This window comes from Schistocerca serialis, chromosome 6 (assembly GCF_023864345.2).
Source record: "Schistocerca serialis cubense isolate TAMUIC-IGC-003099 chromosome 6, iqSchSeri2.2, whole genome shotgun sequence".
Taxonomy (NCBI): domain Eukaryota; kingdom Metazoa; phylum Arthropoda; class Insecta; order Orthoptera; family Acrididae; genus Schistocerca; species Schistocerca serialis.
This window is the reverse complement of record NC_064643.1, coordinates 740,155,675-740,162,560: the sequence shown is the minus strand read 5'-3', so window position 1 is coordinate 740,162,560 and position 6,886 is coordinate 740,155,675. Positions and strand designations below refer to the sequence as shown.

Below are 6,886 nucleotides of genomic sequence, written 5' to 3'. Positions count from 1 at the left end.
ACTTCTGTTTCCAATTTTCATAGGTTAATGTCCTGTTGCTAATATTTAATACATACATGTTTTGTTCTGTGTTTTGTTTACTTATTTTCTCCAACATCTGTGGATAATGGAAGGTAATGGTGAAACGTTGGTCCCGTATCTCGCAGATACAACGCGACCTGCAATGTTCCTCCTAATGATTCGACCAGTGGAGTGCTGAACGCGAAATTATTATCATATTCATGACAGAAAGCTGCTTTAACAGATCAGGTAATCTTCAGATCGTTATTTAATTTGTTTGGAAGATATTCCACATAGCGTTTTGGTTATAAGTAAATACAATAATAGTGAGCTGATTAATTTTTCCCTCATATGCTCTTTTTCTTGAATGCTCTTACGAAGTTATTAGATGAAATGTCTACGTGTAGAAGTGCAGTAAGTGGATAATTAACGTTAGAGGTGAAGGACAGAGAAGGCTAAATCAAAGTATCCACGCTGATTGGAATAGTTGGCAACGTCTTGCGATCTTTTAATAGAAAATAAGTGGCGGCCACTGTGGCCGAGCGGTTCTAGGCGCTTCAGTGCGGAATCACGTTCCTGCTACGGTCGCAGGTTCGAATCCTGCCTCGGGCATGGATGTGTGTGATGTCCTTAGGTTAGTTAGGTTTAAGTAGTTCTAAGTCTAGGGGACAGATGACCTCAGTTATTAACTCCCATAGTGCTTAGAATCATTTGAACCATAGAAAAAAAGTCAATACAGGTTCAGCGTTTCGCTCTTATAGTAATAGTATGAGCGTGAGCTATATTTGAAGTTAGCATCTCTGGTACTCACGTGCAGCATTGTGTAATTCAGGTGCCTCAATTAACACGTTTTTGGAATCGAATAATTTTATCTCAACACGATTCCTTGTAGAGCGCTAGCATGTGTGATTAAAGATGGTTTCCTCTCGAGAGTGAAACGGAGTGACGAGAGTAATGCAAGGCAACACGGGCTGCTAATAGTGGAGAGTGCCGAAGTGCTACACTCACCTGAGACAATTCATTTATTTGATTACGCATTATTAAGGTGGAAGGACTTTCTTAAAGTAGTGTTTGTGATCCAGTCAGTGAACACAATTCCGTACTACACCCGGGAGAAGGATTATTTGAAGAAGACACATGCTCACCAAACAAAATACACGGACGTACTGATGTGTAGTGTTCGTTGTTGCCTGTTAAATTACCCATCCTGTACAAAAAAGCAAAGATTATATGAAGACAGTACCTGTTCTCGAAAGGACAGATTACTGTTGTTGACCGTGCAGCTTTTCCCTGGAATAAATGATGACTAACTGAAACCCTCAAGTTGCCGACGGGCGTTGTTGATATACCTTGATGTGGACAGATGAAAATGTCTGCCCCGACCGGGACTCGAACCAGGGATCTCCTGCTTACATGGCAGACGCTCTATCCATCAGAGCCACCGAGGACACAGGTGAATAGCGCAACTTCAGGGACTAATCCCTTGCACGCTTCCTGTGAGACTCACATTCCCAACTGTCCACAATTCTACATATGTAATGTACCTTATACACATGTGCCCATTCACTCATTACTCGCGCACGCTTTGGCGATTCCCGTAAGAGTTTGGGCAATCTGTGCGCATTCGCACAGATGAAGGTCAATGGCTGGGTAGCCTATATATATATATATATGTGTGTGTGTGTGTCCTCGGTGGCTCAGATGGATGGAGCGTCTGCCATGTAAGCAGGAGATCCCGGGTTCGAGTCCCGGTCGGGGCACACATTTTCATCTGTCCACATCGAGGTATATCAACAACACCGATCGGCAGCTGAGGGTTTCAGTTAGTCATCATTTATTCCAGGGAAAGCTGCACGGCCAACAACAGTAATCTGTTCTTTCGAGAACAGTTACTGTCTTCATATATATATAGTTAAAGGCTACCCAGCCACTGACCTTCATCTGTGCGAATGCGCACAGATTGCCCAAACTCTTACGGGAATCGCCAAAGCGTGCGCGAGTAATGAGTGAATGGGCAAATGTCTATAAGATACATTACATATGTAGAATTGTGGACAGTTGGGAATGTGAGTCTCACAGGAAGCGTGCAAGGGATAAGTCCCTGAAGTTGCGCTATTCACCTGTGTCCTCGGTGGCTCAGATGGATAGAGCGTCTGCCATGTAAGCAGGAGATCCCGGGTTCGAGTCCCGGTCGGGGCACACATTTTCATCTGTCCACATCGAGGTATATGAACAACACCGGTCGGCAGCTGAGGGTTTCAGTTAGTCATCATTTAAGCAAAGATTATCAGGTATTCACTGTGACTCCTTAGGATGTCCAGTGGCCGACTGATTTATAGTGACACACTGATGGAAAAAACCGCAACACCAACAAGTAATCAATGATGAGTAATGAAATTTTGCGAAGACATTTGTCTAGGTAACATATACAAGTGAATAACACTGTAAGCTCACACGTTAATGAAAGTGTGAGGTACTCCACTGCGAATGTAAAGTTCTGCTACACCAATAACCACTGTAGCCGCGAAAATGTCGAATGCAAGCACGCAAAAGTGCATGCATGGTGTTGTATAGATGCCGGATGTCAGTTTGTGGGATACAATTCCACGCCTGTTGCTGTAGGTCGAATAATAGAGGGATGTTTTATGCCGTTTGCGGATGACAGTGGTGTTGTTATCCGATGATGTCCCTTATGTGCTCGCCTGGGAACTCCAAGGAAACGTCTCAACAACATGTAGAGCATATTGGGTTACAACAGCGGTATGTGGGCGAGCTTTATCCTGTGGGAAATCACCCACTGTACATGAATGGCAGCACGACAGGCCGAATCACTAGACTGATGCACAAATTTTCAACACGGGTGGAAGGGATAACCATGAAAGTGCTCTTGTTGTCATACGATGTCGCACCCCAGATTATAAGTCCAGCCCAGAGTATAGGTCCACGGTCTAGCACTCAGACAGATTGGTTCCAGGCCATCAACTAACCCCCTTCTAACCAACATAAGCCCATCAACACAACCGAGGCAGAACCAGCTTTCACCAGCAAGCACCATGCTCTCTAATCTCTCAGTTGACACCACTAAAATCGTAAACGGCGGTCGTTTGGGGGTCAAGGGGAATGCAAGTTAAAGATCGTCTGTCCCGGATCTGTCCTTGAAGTAACCGATGTGTAACAGTTTGCTGTGTCGCTGTTGTGCCAATTGCTGCACAAATCGTTGCTGCAGATGCAGTACGAACAGCGCTGCCAGCAGTCATTTACAGAGGCAACAGTGCTGCACACTATTTCTGCAATATCGCAGCAGGTACATGCGCTTTCTCGTACGTCTATTGAACGACCTCGGTCAAAGTCATTGAGGTATTTATAATGCTATCTCGGTCGCTTTAAAGGGATTTTTCGATAATATCAATTCTCCACATCCAATCTCAAAGGTAACTAACGCTCGCGACCATTACGGCATGTATTTAAGGCAAACCTGATTTGCATCCTCATAGTACACTATTAGCGCCACTCTTATAAGACAGTCTCGAAATTGGAACAGACATAATCTTTTAAATGTAGAAATACGCCCAATAACTTTCATTTATGTCATACAACTCGTACCTGGTGATGCGATTTTTTTTTTCGCCAGTTTATTGAGGCTATTTGCCAGTCGTCCGAATACATTGTTGCTCACACGGTTATAAAGATATTTGTTAATCAAAAAGTGGCACAACATAACAGCAAGGACCAGTTCACTGATATATAGTGATCAACACCTTGTGCCATAAACTCGTTTAATATTCGGAAAATAATCCGTCTTCGCTATTATGTGGCATGTTACAGGTTCTCTCAGGTTCGCTTCGCATTTCACTCTAAAGGATTCATCTGACATTCCTCAACCCGAAATACGTTAGAAGCGCTATATGGGCAGAGAATCATGCGACGCCAAGTGTAGGGTTGTGGCGACGAGTGGCATATGCCTGATACTCTTCTCGACATAGGTTCCGGTAATATCTTCGAATTCAGGCAACAACATGACCACGTTGCGAGTTGGTACGTGTCTTTTACTTCATAGAGTCAACTTTCGAGTGTTCTGAAGCGCTGTGGGGTTCGTGACAGTAACGAGACAGTAGCGAGACAAAAGTTAGCTTTGGGCAACCTGCTTGTGGTATTAGTACGAAGATAATCGTTAAATATAATATTTACGCTATAAAATAAATAAATAAATAGAATAAAATATTAATTATTGTATATATATGATAGTGATTGGTCGTAATTAATATTTGCTTATCTGGAACGTGGACGTTTAATTATTTGGTATCAGACGCTTGACAATGGCTTTTTCGTAAATGCAATGTTATTCGTAGTTGACCGTGAGATGTGATTCAAATAATTGAACTTCGTATTTAAATCGTTTCCAAAGACTGCGGACTCAAAATCTAAATCTCAATATTAGAATAATTTGCCAGCCATGTCAATACGTCGAACAGAGGTGACTGTCTATTAAATATAAAAAAATTTATACAGTTAAATCAGATATATTCAACGAATAAGCCTACAGTTAAATAATTCTACTTACTTTCATAAATATAAATTCTTTACAGAATCGAGTGCCTAGTAAGATTGCAACTCGCAGTGTTCTAATATAACTTCAAATATGGCTGTGTGCCAGTTAATAAAATATACGTGCTTCCCGCACCAGTTGTTCTGCAAGACATCGTAACGCCGGAAATGCATATCCTCCTATTTCCATCTATTGTACTATAATTTGTTTTCCTTATTTTTGTTACCTGAATGTATGACATTTCTGTGTCTTTACATATTGTAATTGTTTTACTATTTGTATATATATATTTATGCATTTATGTCGATGTATAATTGGTTTGTTTCGTAAATATTATTTGTATTTTTACGCTGGGTCTTGCCTAGGGAAAACTGCTATCGAACGATTACATCGATAGGTCGTGTGAAGAATCAAAGTGTGTAGGATCTTTGGTAGTGTTAACTCTGCCGCGTGGAGCGCGGGCAGAGAGGGTCTGGCTGGGGTGGTGCAGTGGAGCAGGTGTGTGGTGTGAAGCTCCCGCGAGTTGCCGCGCTATCGGGGTTTGGCAGCATGTAATTGCGCTCGACTTGCGATGATAGTTTCTCACATGGTGTCGCGGACGGGAAGCATTAGCTGGCGCACGTCAAGAGCCCGTTTCGTCTGGTGACCGTGTCGAGAAGAAGGCGCGCCAACATCGAGCTTCTGCAACAGCGACGGCCGACAATGAGTGACTGTCGCCACATCCTCGATCGACGGCTTCAAACCTTCAATCAACCAACAAGGAAGACTAAAAGCACGTAAAGTTTCAGAACTGTATGACAGACCTCAGCTTTTCAACTGTTCCATTTGCCTCGCAAAATTACAGCAACTTCGCATGAACTTTTGTTGCTCATTGTCCCAATTGCATTACCAAGCAGGGTCCCTTCCCTTTCCGAAATGAACCCGAGTGTCGTTGAAATTCAGACGCCAGCATTAAAGTACAATCATTCCATTTCACTGCTTTAATTTCAAAGTTCAGTTTAAGTTTCGTAGCTGGCTACAATATTTAGGTTACGCAAGCACAAATTGAGAGTGCGAGTTTTGTTAACATATTTTAGCTTACCTGTAAGTGCAGCTCAGCTTGGTACGTACTAAATTTTACTATTGTTAATTGTTCAGAATCATTTAATTCAAGTTCAAAGTTAAATCTCTTATTTCTAAATTGCGTAGATTCAAGTAGCTTTTGAAATGATTGTTGAGGTAGTCCAAGACTAACCATATTTTACTAAGTTTCGATGTGCTTCAGAAAGAAAGCTCACTATTAACTTCAGTCACTAAATTAACTTTCGATTTTCCGGTTTTATTAATTCTTTTGCTAAATTAAGTGTAGCGAAATTTATTACTTCTGACAAACTTTCAGTTTTCACACTACACTTGTCAACCTTCAGTTGCCACGCTTCTAGTGCTAATTATATGTATAACAATCTTTCTTTTTCAATTACTATAGTAATTGTCCTTAGGACTGGCGACCGTAATTTCCCCCAAATCTCAAATATCTAATTACCGCTAGTTGGTTGTTAACATAACGGCCGCCCATTCACTCTCTTTATTAACTTTACCCCTATTTCAAAATTAATTTCCACCTGTTTCATTTGCATTTTTCCTTTCATTTAGATGTAACCCTTTCCTCCCTCTTTACCGACAAATTAACCTCGGTGACGATTGCTTTTCCCAAATTTCAGGCGGTTTAATTTTTCACTGTCATTAAGGTCGATAAGTGAGGGGGAGGTTACACGTGGCGACCGTGACAGGACAATCTTCAGATTTGAGGTTGTTCTGGACACGAATTTTGCATTGTGCAAATCTTGTAACAAAGTACTGGTTACGAAATGGTCGATACGTCAGCGAGAATATTAGTGTGAGGAATCCTAATTAGATTTGAGATCTGTTATTTATATTGAAAATTATTAAAATGAGTGAAGGCAACAATTACCAAAATTTGGTAGACTTGGATACGGAACAATCAGTCGAACAGTGGGAAACGCGCACCGCGGTACCCATTGTTCAGGGGCAGGCGGCGAGCATGAAAGACGCGACCGCCGAAACGCAACAAAGAGCAGAAATGGAATTCCAAACTTTAGAAAATGTTTCGGAATCGGAAGTGAAAATCAAATCTGAATCCCTTGATGACGAATACGGGATGACAATTAAAGAGGAAGCCGCTACGGAAGTAAAACCGGTAGTTTCCAGGAATTTAACTGATTTATTGAATGTTTTGATTAACGAAATCAAGAGTCAATCGGCCAAGCAAGAAGCTCAGGCTGCCAAGCAAGAAGCTCAGGCTGCCAAGCAAGAAGCTCAGTCTGAAAAAATTGAACGGAT

The 6,886-nt window shown here is 41.8% G+C and overlaps 1 non-coding gene across 1 annotated transcript; it reads left to right on the top strand.

Moving 5' to 3' along the window:
• The first annotated feature begins 2,125 nt into the window (after positions 1 to 2,125).
• Positions 2,126 to 2,199, top strand: Trnat-ugu (transfer RNA threonine (anticodon UGU)). The gene has a single exon. It is a non-coding gene; the product is annotated as a tRNA-Thr (tRNA).
• The last annotated feature ends 4,687 nt before the right edge of the window (positions 2,200 to 6,886 follow it).